The 14,489-nt window shown below is 45.5% G+C and overlaps 1 protein-coding gene across 1 annotated transcript in view; it reads left to right on the plus strand.

Moving 5' to 3' along the window:
• MTG2 (mitochondrial ribosome associated GTPase 2) overlaps nucleotides 1-14,489 on the plus strand; it is a 56,775-nt gene that overhangs the window by 11,754 nt on the left and 30,532 nt on the right. The gene's annotated exons all lie outside the window — the stretch shown is intronic.

Here is a 14,489-nt window from a genome sequence, read left to right on the forward strand (position 1 = left end):
GGAAAGGAACACACACTGTATGAGTGAGATTTATTGGGCTACTCCTTTCACTCCTGGAATTGTCTCCGGGCATGGGGCCAGGGCCGGGGGCTGGAGGCATGACAGGCCGTTCATCTTCATTATCAGACTCTGAGTCTGATAACAGGCCTGGTTGGAGACAGGAGGGGCCTGGCTGAGGAGAGGAGGGAGGACGAGTCACAACATCATCTGCGTTTGAAAGATAAAGGTCACTTTTGAAGACAGAGTCCGCATTCTGGACAGAGGACCACTGGTTTGAAAAACCAAAAAAGGCAGTTAAGATTAGAACAGCTGTCTCTCAACAGGGGGAGAAGGATGTGACCCCACTTATTTCCTTTTTAAAACAGTCCTTTCAGCAGTTCCAAGAAAGCTCCACACCCATTTGCATTATTCAGGTGACTGAGGGTGGCCTCCATGATCCTCAGAAAGAGTGCTAATGCTCACATGACTGCAAAAGAATATAAATTCTTCCATCACCACTGTTCAGTCCGAACCGAAGAATCTTCTTTGACAAGAAGCGAAACGTCTTCCAAGTAAAAACAAAGTCCAGTTACCTTTTGGAAAAGCACCTTTGGGACTTGTAGGGTTTGTAAGTGATGATCAAGAGGTACGGTGGCTCACGTGGTTAGATCACTGCATGACGAGCCAGTGTTCAAGACCCAACTGCTGCTGTGTAACAGGGTGAACTCCCATCATTCAGTCCAGCTCCTGCCAGCCTAGCAATTCAAAAGCGAGTAATCGCGAGTGGATAATAAGTACCACTTTGATGGGCACATTACATTAAAGGAGTTCCCGGGCAATGGTGATGTCACCAGTTAATCCTTTCAAACTAGAAGCGCCTCAGGGCTTCCGACATGAACACAAGCAAATGATGACCAGCTCTTTGAATTCTATTCAGAAGCCTCTTGGCAAACAATGTAGCACCTGCAACACTAGTATTCTATGGTTCCAGTTGTTCTTACCTGCCAATAGATTGATACCTGCATTATGCACCAGTTGCATTTTTCGTGTATGCTACGCTGCATGGGTTCCATAGTAATAGTGCTTAGACTTATATACCGCTTTACAGCCCTCTAAGCGGTTTATAAAATCGGCCTATTGCCCCCAGCAATCTGCTCATTTTATCCACCTCGGAAGGATGGAAGGCTGAGTCAACCTTGAGCCAGTCAGGATCAAACTGCTGGCAGTTGGCAGTGAAGCTAGTGCAGATGAAGCTACTGGTGATACGGACATAGGTACCAGTGCTAAGGTTTTCTACTACAGGTAGGTCCACAACTGACACTTGGTATTGGGGAAGGTTGCTCCAGTCTTGGCTTCCATCTGCATATATCTAACAGTAGCTGTAGGTGTAGAGAGACATCAAAATCATGAACTGGTTCCTTAGGGAGCATCCTGTTTTGTCTAGAGTAATTACTAAGGCAAGTAGAGAGAGAGAGATAGTTTCTGGACAAACTACATTCATCCAATGATAACATTTAAGAGGCTATCCCCTCATGCAGGAAGGCATCTGGTCACAAAATGGGCACCCAGATAGCCCAACCTAATAGGCGCTCACACTAATATGCCCTTGATTGGCATCAAAATTTCTGAAGAAATTTTGCCACTCTTCTCAATGGCCATGGAGCATATCTACAGAAAGATATATACCCAGTGAAAAGCAAAGGCAATTCACTTCCCTGGTCAATAGTTGGGGGCAGAATTGGAAGGTGTGACCGACTTTTAGTAATTACCTTTTTGAAAAACAAAAACCTTCATACTGTCAGTTAAATTGCTTAGTTGTCTGTTAGAAGACGACAAAATGCTGTGCAGTATGGAAAGAATAAAAGGTGCTTTCTGCTATTCACCAGAGTGTTCCTTTATTTTGTAAGGAACGTGTTTTTGTTGATTCTGCTTCCTTCCTTGGAAAATGTCAGAGCGGAAAGTTTGATTAATCATTGTTAATTAAAATAGCAGGTGGAGAAAAATGGCTGGCTCCCATACAATAATTCAATGCCATGGTCCCAATACTTACTAGTTTTTCTTGCGCCTGCTGTGAGCAACACTGACAAACCTGCTATTACATTATCTATAAATTACTATTATTTTAATAGGACAACAGACCTATTTCTAAGTGTCACTCAGCAAGATAGAGTGTAGGAAGTCTTCAACTTAACATGTAGCATGTGCATTACAGTTGTAAGTCATGACGGTTATTAAAGCAGGTCTTTGACATGCCCAACTCAATTTTACAACTCTGTGTGTGTGTGAGAGAGTTGTTCAGTGAACACAATGGTCCTAAAGCAACCACTGCAGTTGTTAAGGGAACCAATTGTTCGCTATGGACTGGTTTTGTGGAAAACCGGAAGTAAATGCTGTTTTTTATCAAAAATGTTATAAAATGTCATGTAACAGTGGGATGCTACAAACAGCTATAAATATGGGCCAGTTGCCAAGCATCCAAAATTCAGTCTTGTGATTTTGGGTAGGTTGCTGTTAGAACTTCAGAACATTGTTGTAAGTACTTCTGGGGAGGTCATTCATAAGTAGGAATGGTCGTAAGTCAAGCACCATCTGTAAGAAACTGGGTATGGCTAGTCTAGGGAAAAGAAGGGCTGGGGTGACATGATAGTAGTATTCCAGTATCTGAGCGGCTGCCACAAAGAAGAGGGGGTCAACTTATTTTCCAAAGCACCTGAAGGCAGGACAAGCAATGGATGAGGGAAAAATAAGGAGAGAACCAGCCTAGAACTAAGGAGAAATTCCTTGACAGAACGATTAACCAGTGGAACAGCCATTGTGGGGTCTTTGTCACTGGAGGTTTTCAAGAAGAAACTGGACAGCCACCTATTTTAAATGGTATACCATTCCAGACAAGTGACTATCCAGTCTCAAAAGTCTCCAGTGACCCACAACTTCTGAATGCAAGCCTTTCCACTGGTTAATCGTTCTCACGGTTAGGAAATTTCTCCTTAGAACAGCAGAGTTGTAGAATGATTAACAAATCACTATATAAAAGTTATATTATTGTCTGTTCATTGCATATATCTAATACTTCGTGTATATCATTTTTATCCTATTTTTTTTTCCTGGTGAGATTTTATTCTCTATTCAGAGTTGAATATATCTAATGTTTCACAAATCTACCTCTGTACACATGGGGCAAAAGATGACGGCAAGGTGTATTTTTCAGAAAAATAGACTTTGCAATTCTGCCTACATTCTGAAAGCAGATGTGGAGCCAAGAGGTCAAAACCACCCCAGAATTAAATAGATGACTGACGTTAAGTTTTAGGATCATTATTTATAATATCCCCAGACACTATAAAGCTTAAAAATCTCATTACCACATTTTGTGCCACTTGTAATTTCTGGGCATTCATCAAAGACAGATACAGGTGTTGTATTTTAGAGGTGGAGAAGACAGACCGTGGAGCCAAGGTCTTGATGTCCTCCAGGAAATTCTTGCTTAATTTTCTTACTGCCTTTTAACTCCCAATCATGGAAGAGCTTAAAGAGAGAATTCTGGAAAGCCAAAGCATTTTCATCTTTCTTCAAATCACACTTTCTAAAACCCACTCACAATTTGTTCACTCCCAGGTCCGTTTCACAAAATCAGTAACTAGATATCAAAACAAGGAGTTTTTTATATATATATATTTGTCCAATACCTATTCCTTGTTTTTCTGTGCCAGGTCTTAAATTATAAACTGCATGGGCTAAGACTTATATTCCCTGATAGCAATTAGCATTTGGCAAGTGTCCAAGTACAATATGCTATACACATTGATCCACCATGTAGCAAAAATGTTTTAAAAATGGTCTTTCAGAGACAAGAGGAAAAGGTACTTGAAAAAGCATAATCTTACGGCATTTCAGGATCCCTGCACAAATGGATAGCTGCATTCCTGTCAAACAGGCAACAAGTAGTCAAAATAAGGAGTGCCCTATCAAACCCTGCATCAGTTAACAGTGGTGTACCCCAAGGAAGCGTTTTAGGACCCACTCATCTAATTTACATCAATGACCTTTCTGATCATATTATAAGCAATTGCGTCCTCTTCACTGATGATGTAAAACTATTTAACTCCACTGACAATATTGCTGCCCTACAAAGTGACCTTGACTGTTTCAGAATGGTCGAACAATTGGCAACTTCGAATCTTTACCAACAAATGCTCTGTCTTACACATTGGCAACAAAAATCAGAACACTATAAATACAAACTGGGTGGATACAACCTCGTAGACGACCTTCACTCTGTCAAGGACCTAGGAGTACTCATTTCAAAAGATCTAAGCCCCAGAGCTCACTATAACATCATTGCCAAAAAGGCATTAAGAGTTGTTAACCTAATTTTGCGAAGCTTCTTTTCCAGTAACGTTGTACTGCAAGCCAGGGCATACAAAACCTTTCCTAGACCAATTCTCGAATACAGCTCATCTGCCTGGAATCCACACTGTATAACGGACATTCATTGAGCGAATCCAGAGGTATTTCACGAGAAGAGTCCTCCACTCATCTGCTCGCAATAGAGTACCTTATGCTACCAGGCTTGAAATTTTGGACCTGGACAACCTAGAACTACGCTGGCTGTGGTCTGACCTAAGCTCAGTTACACAAAATGGTCTGCTACAATGTCCTACCTGTCAATGACTACTTCAGCTTCAACCACAATAATATACGGGCAAACAATCAATACAAATTCAAACCGCTCCAAACTCGATTGCAGAAAATACAACTTCAGCAACAAAGTGGTCAATGGCTGGAATACACTACCTCAGAGCCCAAAAATTTTAACCTTAAACTGTCTACTGTGGACCTCACCCCATTCCTAAAAGGTCTGTAAGGGGATGTGCATAAGCGCACCAACATGCCTACCTTCCCTGTCCTAACGTTCTCATGTATTCGTATTCATTTATTATATATATAATATATGTTTATATGTTATGTTCATACTTATACTTGTTTTCTCATACATACTTGACAAACTAAATAAATAAATTTAAATAAATAAATAAAATAAATTGAGCCCAAAATGTCTGTTGCTAAGCAAGACAGTTGTTAATTGAGTTTTGCCCCATTTTACAACCTTCCTTATCACAGTTGTTAAGTGAATCACTGCAGTTGTTCAGTTAGAAACACGATTGTTAAATGAATCTGGCTTCCCCGTTCACTTTGCTTGTCAGAAGATTGCAAAATGTTGATCATTTGACTCTTGAGAGACTGCAACTGTCATAAATGCAGGCCCTTTACAAGTGTCTGAATTTTGATCACGTGACCATGGGAACTTATGTTGATATATATAAAGGGTTATTGCATAAATAGAATTTCTGAAGGCTTGGCCAAAATATGCTTTACTGAGTTTGAAGTTACTTCAAGCAGATAATGGTAATGTTTTACAAGCCAGATGGATTTCTCCCTTCCCCCTGGGAAATTATGAGATACTGCTGCTATAATACCAGAATCAGAATTTTTACTCTTGGGTTAAGGATCAATGCAACAACCATTTTCACCCTTCAAATCTAGAGTTGGTAATAGAATTTGTACAAGTAATCCTCCGCTTATGACCAGTCACTTAGTGATCTAGTGAATTTGGGGCATTCAGCAACTGGTTGCACTTACAGCCATTAAGAATTGTGGTGGTGCGGTTGTTAGAATGCAGTATTGCAGCCGGACTCTGCCGACTGCCAGCAGTTCGCTCCTGACCAGCTCAAGGTTGACTCAGCCTTCCATCCTTCAGAGGTCAGTAAAATGAGGACCCAGATTGTTGGGGGCAATATGCTCTAAAGCGCTTGGAAAAGGCTGTGAAGCACTATGAAGCGGCATATAAATCGAAGTGCTATTGCTATTGTTATTAACAATGTCCTGCAGTCACATGACTGCAGTTTTGCCAAAATTGGCATTTATTTCCAGGTTTTCAGCAAAACTGCACCCATAGCGAGTCAAATATTTGTTTAATGATTTCAACAAACAGTCTACAATTATTGTTTTAATGACTGCCAGGCAAAAGTTTGTAAAATCAGTTGGACTGACCACATTTACGGCCCTCACAACTTACAACCATAAAAAGTAGGCTCTGTTACAGTCCTATGTCAAGAACTATGCAATCATTTTTTTTACTGCTTTGTAGGATCTGTTTTCTTCCATTCATGATGGCTACCTCTTTTGTTTGGGAAGGAGCACTTCATCGGTTTGTTTATATTAATTTGTAGTTCTGGACGACTGCAGAGAAAATAGCCCATGCGAAAGGTTGTTGGAGAGCAACTTGAGTGTAACCAATATGCAAATGCATTTGTTAGGTTTTGTATAAACCAGCCTCTGGGTTGATTGCCAATGATACTTTTGCATATTGAATTTTATAAAACATCTATGCAGTTTTTTTCTTTCAACAAACAATTAGAATATTTGTATGTGAGTTATTATTTTCATACTGCTTCCGAAACTGAGGCACCCCTCTTAGTTGTTTTACGTTATCAAACGTTCCACACTCACTGACTCTGTTGTTTGTTTCCATGATTTTCTGATATTACAAAACAGACAATGCAAGTGATCGTGAAACATGTAGAGCAGTGATGGCTAACCTTTTCCTGGCCAAGTGCCAAAGCATGCGTGCGTGTGTGCAAATTCGTGCACGTGCCTGAACTCCCAAAATGCAATGTGAGCACGCCCCTGTGCATGCGCCCTGCCCCCTGTGCATGCGCACATGGCCCCCGCATGCCCCCCCCCGTATGCACGTATGCGCCCCTACATGTGCTCAGCCCCCTGTGCAGAGCTGAACTGGGGCGATGGCTCATGTGCCACAGAGAGGGTGCTGTGTGCCACCTGTGGCACTCGTGCCATTTCACGGAGATAGAGTGTATAGCAGTACTGATTTCATGTGCCTCATTTGCCTGTTGTAGTTCTTGAGCAAATTCGCTCAAACTCAATAATGCATTTCTAGCAGTTAAGTTGATAAATAGGTGGCTGCTAATAGACATTTGCTTATTCGACTTTTTATGCTTCAGTTATAATAAAACGAAGCACTGAAAAGACTTTCTTTTCTTTTGTTTAGCCCAGTGATTATATCACATATCCTCATGCCATCTAAGGGCATTTTAATTTGTCATTTGGCTCTTTGACACAAGTGCGTTGACAAGCTGCTACACAACGGATTGAGTAGGAAGAAAATGTTAATCTTTATAAGGTGGCTTTTTGTGATATTTGCTTTGCAAATAACACTCATTGGGGCTGCAGTGGGCAACTCAAAGGTGTTATTTAGGTCCTCAGCAGTCATCATAGCAAAAACAAATCAGAAACCATTCACCATAAGTACACTGACCTATGATCACGGTTGAGCTGCAGAATTGATTGACTAAGTTTATCTACCTTGAGAGTAACAACAACCCACACGTTTTACCTGTCCTCACTTTTGTTTAATTCTGTAAAAGATAAAGGTAAAGGTTCCCCTCGCACATATGTGTTAGTCGTTCCCAACTCTAGCGGGTGGTGCTCATCTCCATTTCAAAGCCGAAGAGCCAGCACTGTCTGAAGACATCTCCGTCAGTGGTGGGATTCAAAAATTTTTACTATTGGTTCTCTGGGCGTGGCTTGGTGGGCGTTGCATGGCATGGCATGGCTTGGTGGGCATGGCAGGGGAAGGTTACTGCAAAATCTCTATTTCCTCCCGATTAGCTGGGACTCAAGAGGCAGAGAATAGATGGGGGCAGGGCCAGTCAAAGGTGGTATTTACCGGTTCTCTGAACTACTCAAAATTTCCGCTACTGGTTCTCCAGAACTGGTCAGAACCTGCTGAATACCACCTCTGGTCTCCGGGTCATGTGGCTGGCATGACTAAACACCAAAGGTGCATGGAACGCTGTTACCTTCCCATCAAAGGTAGGACCCTATTTTTCTACTTGCATTTTTTACATGCTTTCAAACTGCTAGGGTGGCAGAAGCTGGGATAAGTAACGGGAGCTCACCCTGTAATGTATCTTTAAAAGTTTTGGCGGGAAAAAAGCACGTTGCTGATTGGTTGAAGCCACCGGCTAAACTGTATATAAGGAGAGGTTTTCCCGGGCACTGGTTGCTGGGTTCACCATATAGTAAAGAGCTGTTGTCACTATCCTGGTCTCCTGCCTCGTTATTGCCCGAATCTAACACTGGCGACGAAGATGGGATTTCGAGGCTAAGAGCGCCAGGAAAAGAGCTGAACTCACCAGGAAGACGTGAACCCAGCAAACAAGGCGGAAAGCAGCGATGTCCGGCTACACACCGCCAGCGCCATTCGACCCAGCTAAGGAAAAATGGGGTCATACATGGCTCGTTTGAGTGTTTCCTCGAGGCGAACGAACTTCAAGGAGTTTCAGACAACAGGAAACGAGCCTATTTCCTGAGCCACTGCGGTCCAGAAGTTTTCGACACCGCAGAATCCTGGCGAGCCAACGCCGGTACAGTCGGTACCGTGGCAAACTCTGCAGACTTTACTAAAGCCCATTTTGCACCAATGCCATCCAAGTATGTGCAGCGGTTGAATTCGGGGCGCAGACAGCAAGAAGGCGAGTCCATCAGCGCATACATGGCCGCCCTGAGGAAAGCCTCAAAACATTGCGAGTACCGAGACTTGGACGAGGCATTGCTGGAGCAACTCATCCGCGGGGTCAGGGACATCCGTTTGCGGAGGCGGCTGCTGTCTAAAAGCAACCTAACGCTGGCAAACGCCTTGGACGAAGCCAGGGCTCACGAGATGTCTACCCAAGCGGCGGAAAGCCTACAAAAGCAGGTCGCACCAACGGCTGGTGCGAAATCAACCCCGGTCCACAATGAAGAGGTCCAGGCCGAATCGGACGGTGAGGAGGAGGAAGGAGTCTTCCACACCGGGAGGCCGGAGAAAGATGACCGGGGTGACTGCGCGAGTTGCGGAGGGCAACACCAACGACAACAATGCAGGTTTAAAGATGCAACTTGTCGGCGATGCGAAAGGAAGGGGCACTTAGCACAGGTCTGTCGAGCTCCCCAACCTTCCCGCCAAAAATTCAAACCGGCCAATCAGAGCGCGGGAACGGCAAAGCGGCCCGCGAGTGGTCAGTTTAAAAAAGGCGCGAAGTTGAATCAGACTGTCGTGAGAGTGGGTCACGCATCAACTCACCTAGAGAAAAAAATCTTTACAAAGGCAAAGATTGAGGGGGTGCCGTGCCGATTGGAGGTGGACACCGGCTCATCGATCACGATCATGTCCTGGGACACTCTCGTGAGAGCCTTACCCGCCATCGCAAAGCGCAAGCTAAAGCCACAGAAATTAAAGGTACAAGACTACCAAGGGAATCGCATTCCTGTTCGAGGGACAACGTCCGTCCACGTTGAGTATGGACCATTGAAGAAAACTCTGCCCATCACCATCGTTGATGGGACCCTGCCAAGCTTGTTGGGACTGGACTGGTTCCGAGCATTGGGCATGGGAGTGACTGGAATCTTCAGAAACGAAGTCGACCTCAAAGACGCACTCATGAAGGAGTTTGGGGACGTTTTCAGAGACTGCCTGGGCAAGTACACGGGGACCCCTATCTCTTTTAACTTAGACCCACAAGTTGCCCCTATTCGTCTAAAGGCTAGGAGGGTCCCGTTCGCCCTAAAGCCCAGAATTGACCGGGAACTGGACAAGCTAGTAAACCAGGGAATTTTAGTGCCAGTTGACCATGCTAAGTGGGAGACCCCTATAGTCACCCCAGTCAAACCGGACGGGTCGGTCCGGATTTGCGCTGACTACAAGGCAACGCTTAACAAAGCGTTGCAAAGAGTGCTTACCCGTCCGGTGGTACAGCACTTACTGCACTCAATGGGGCAAGGGCAAGTTTTGCCAAGCTAGACTTGGCCCAAGCCTATCAACAGCTGCCCGTAGATAGCAGCACAGCCAAGCGCAGACAATTGTGACTCACAGAGGGCTTTTAAGTGTACCCGGTTACAGTTTGGGGTTAGTGTGGCTCCAGGGTTATTTCAGAACCTAATGGAGCGGCTATGGCAGGGACTACCAGGGGTGGTACCATACTTTGACGATGTACTGGTATCCGCTGAAAATCTAGAGGAATTAGGGGTAAGGCTGCGAAAAGTTTTGGGCATTTTCCAGTCTGCCGGTCTCACGGTAAAACTGAACAAATGCCAGATCGGGGTTGAGTCTGTGGAATTCCTGGGCTACCGGATAGACAGGAAGGATTCACCCACTGAGAGCAAGGTACGGGCCATCAGGAAGGCCCCGGTTCCAAAGAACAAAACGGAGTTACAGGCATTCTTAGGTCTGGCCACCTTCTACGGAGTATCCTTAAGGAATAAGGCAACAGTAGCCGAGCCGCTGCATAAATTACTAGCAAAGACGGCTGTATGGTCTTGGGGAAAGGCGGAAGCTAGGGCATTCGAAGGGGTAAAGAATCTCTTAACGAGTGATAGCCTCCTTATCCAATACAATGGCACACTGCCATTGGTGTTAAGCTGTGATGCATCTCCCTATGGGGTGGGAGCTGTGCTCAGCCACAGGTTACCAAATGGCACAGAAGCCCCTATTGCATACTACTCCCGAACCATGTCATCAACTGAAAGGAATTATAGTCAGCTTGATAAGGAAGCCTTGGCTATAGTTTCAGGAGTAAAGAAATTCCATGAATATGTATTTGGTCGTGATTTTGAAATCATCACGGACCATAGACCCTTGCTAGGTCTGTTGGCAGGCGACCGCCCAACGCCCGTGGCACTTTCGCCCAGACTGACCCGATGGACTATCTTCCTGGCAGCGTATTCTTACAAATTACTACACTGGCCAGGAAAGGAATTAGGGCATGCAGACGCCTGAGCAGATGCCCGTTACCAGAGACTATCAAGACCCCACTCCGGGATACCAGTTCTGCTAATTGACTCTTTGGACTCTGGCCCAGTCACATCCAAAGAGGTGGCTCGGGCTTCGTATAAGGACATTACGATAAGAACTGTGATTGGTTGGGTACAAAGAGGTTGGCCCGCTGCGCCGGGCGAGGGTTTTAAAGAGTTTGTAAAAAAACGTGGGGAACTCTCGGCTCAAGGGGGGTGCCTGCTATGGGGGATCAGTGGTGATCCCGGAGAAATTGAGGAAAAGGTATTGGATCTCCTTCACGAAGGTCACCCAGGGATCGTAAGGATGAAGGGTCTAGCGAGAAGCTATGTGTGGTGGCCCTTAATGGACTCGGAAATTGCTGAGAGGGTAGGGAAATGCCAGGCCTGCCAGGAGTCCAGACCGCTACCCCCAACGGCCCCGATTCGGGAATGGGAGAGACCCCAGAGCCCCTGGTCTAGGATCCATATCGATTTTGCCGGCCCATTCTACGGCCAAACCTTTCTGGTAGTAGTCGATGCCTACTCCAAATGGCTGGAAATCATTCTCATAAGATCCATGACAGCCGAGGCCGTGATTTCAGTCCTACGGCACCTATTTGTAACCCATGGGTTGCCCGACACTTTAGTCTCCGATAACGGCCCGCAATTCACGGCAACCCAGTTTGAGGGGTACTTGGCAGAGGAGGGCATCCGACATGTCCTCTCGGCGCCTTTCCACCCTGCGACGAACGGCCTTGCAGAATGTTTCGTTCGGAGCGCAAAGGAAGCGTTGTCCAGAATCAGGCCAGGCGATTGGCAAACAAAAATCGATACATTCTTAGCAGTCCAACACAGAACCCCCTGTGTAACAACTGGCCGCAGCCCGGCAGAGCTATTAATGGGTCGGAAGCTTAGGTGCCCACTAGACCGTTTAAACCCAAACTACACACCAGACGGTTACAAAGGGGCACACGGTAAAACAAGAGGGATGGCAACAGGCGACCTAGTGTGGGCACACAACTACAGCGAGGGCCCGACCTGGTTAGCAGGAAAAATCCTAGAAATAACAGGACCAAAGTCATATCTAATAGAGTTGAGGGATGGCCGGGTATGGGCGCCACATAGACCAGATAAGAAAACGATAACAGAACAGAATCAGACGAAACAGGCCCTGACTATTCAATGTTTGAATCCACAGCTGACTCAAACCCGGGGCAACGCAGGACTTATCTGAGTTCCAGGAGGTCCAGCGACGCCAACTGGTTCATCCTGAAAACAGCAGGGAAGACTCTGCAAATAATCCAGGGCCGGATGGCCTAGAGGAGGAGCTGAGAGGAACAAACAGTCCCTCCGGTCAGCTCGACTCACTCCCAGAGAATGAATTGCGAGGTCTGAAAGAGTCAGGAGACGCCCAGTCTACTTGCGTGATTACGTTGAAAAAATAAGATGTAAATTTATGTAAATATGGGTTTGTATAACTGGGGAAACGAATCCGGAACTTCAGTTTTGGGAATTGCACTCATCGTGTGCCAGTCTCCTCATGCTAGTAAAGGACTTTGAGAAAAGGAACGGATGCCTCCGAGTCTTTTTTTACGCAGAAGAGGTATTTCTGGAACCTTGACATTATTCCCAAAACTCGCACAAACTTTCTTTTGCTAACAGTACCCTCTCCTCCTCTCAGAGGGGGCCTGTTAGAGGGGTGCTGGGCCCCAGTCTCCGCAACCTCCACTGCGGTGCAAAGACCCAGTGAAGATGGAAGAGCAACAACTTGAGAGCGTAGAAGGAGCCGCGAAGCAGGATCTTAACGACTTAATTGAAGTCACCTATTACCCATCTAACAACAGGACCCGAAGCCCCGAAAAGGAAGAGCTTGCTTGTCCGCTTGGAGCACGCCCAGGGACTCTGATTCATGGGTAAGCTGCCAGTCCGGAGGAAACTTTTCCCGGGACGAAGTGGAGAGCCCCTCCTCTTCTCAACCTCATTGGAGCAATAAAACCTGGAGAATCAGGAGAGTCCCTGGATTGGGACCGAGAGACCCTCTGAAATCCCAGTCTCTATTAGACCTCCCTGAAACTTTTGAGCGGCTGGAGGTGAGACCTCGAGAACCTTTAGCTCAGCCTAGATTCACTTTCCTCTCACCAGAGAGAGAGACTACTGAAACTCGAAACCGTTCTGAAGAACGCAAGAAGCCCCTCCCTCTTTCAAATGGCAAGGACCTCAAATAACACCAGAAGCGTGGGGATCGCAACTCCCCACCCAAATGACCTTTCCGCCAGCAGAGGCTTACGCTGCCTCCAGCAGCGTCTATCCCGCCTGGATGGCGTTCTATCCGGGACAAGGGTGGATTCAGTATCAATGGCAACCAGCTAGTTCAGCCCTCCTTTCCAGTGGGCCTCACACCAATGGTTGATTCATCTGCTGCAGCGATTCAAGGACTTTCTTCTCAACAACAAAGAAGAATTCCACCCCTTTGCAGCCCAACAACCAGCGGCAACAGCAGCAGCCCCACCCGCAAATCCTCTGCAACCACAAGCAGGCCAACTACACCCCCACCCAACCCCTCCCCCTTTCAAACCAACCTTTGATGGGAATCCACAACACCTGGCTTACTTTCTCAGCAGAATTGAGGCTTACGCTGAACAATATAGACATCTCTACCCATCAGAAAGAAGCCTAATCAACACCATCTCAGATGGAATGAATGTGGGGCTAGCTTCAGAGTGGATAGCACAGCTATACAATGCACAAGCACCAGAACTGAATAATATTCACGAATTTATAACACTGCTTCGCAACCGGTTTCAAGATGATGACCTAATTGCAGAATGTGAGACCACCTTAAAAACAATGAAACAAGGCAACAAGCCACTCAAACAATTTGTATGGGATTTCAGAAGAGTGGCCGGCAACCTTAGACATTGGCCAGAAGCAATTCTTCTTCATTACTTTAAAGAAGCGATTGATCAAAACATCAGAAAAGCCTGCTCCACCAGAGGAATCCCAGAACAACTGAATACCTGGTACAACGTGTCCATTGCTCTGGACAGAGAATTCAACCCCCTTTTCGCATTGGAGATAAAGTCTTTTTGTCTACTAAATATCTAAGATTAAGAATACCCAGCAGGAAACTCGGTCCAAAATTTTTGGGCCCTTTCCCCATTGTAAAAATTATTAATCCCGTTACCGTCCAACTTAAGCTCCCTCGAATATTGGGAAAAATACACCCGGTATTCCATACCAGCTTATTAAAACCTGCTAGACAGTCTGGTCTGAGACCTCAACCTGCTGCTCCCCCACCACCCTTGATAATCCAAGGTGAAACCCACTATGAAATCAACAAAATCCTTGACTCTAGACTATATAGAGGTCAGTTACAATATTTAGTCCACTGGAAGGGATATCCATTATCTGAATCTACTTGGGTCAAAAGTTGGAAAGTACATGCGGACACTTTGATTAAACATTTTCACGACACTTTCCCTGACAAACCTAGGAAACCTCTTGGAGGGGGGAGGGGGGGGTAGAAGGGAAGTGTGGACCACTGACACTCTTCTTTATCGACTTTTTGTTTTCTTTCCTAGGATATAGCTTCTTTTCCAAGGGGGGACGCCTGTCAGGCCTGGAAACCATATTGAACTTTCGGTTTCCAGACGCTGCCACATTTTTATCTTAAGGGG

This window comes from Ahaetulla prasina, chromosome 3 (genome assembly GCF_028640845.1).
Source record: "Ahaetulla prasina isolate Xishuangbanna chromosome 3, ASM2864084v1, whole genome shotgun sequence".
Taxonomy (NCBI): Eukaryota; Metazoa; Chordata; class Lepidosauria; order Squamata; family Colubridae; genus Ahaetulla; species Ahaetulla prasina.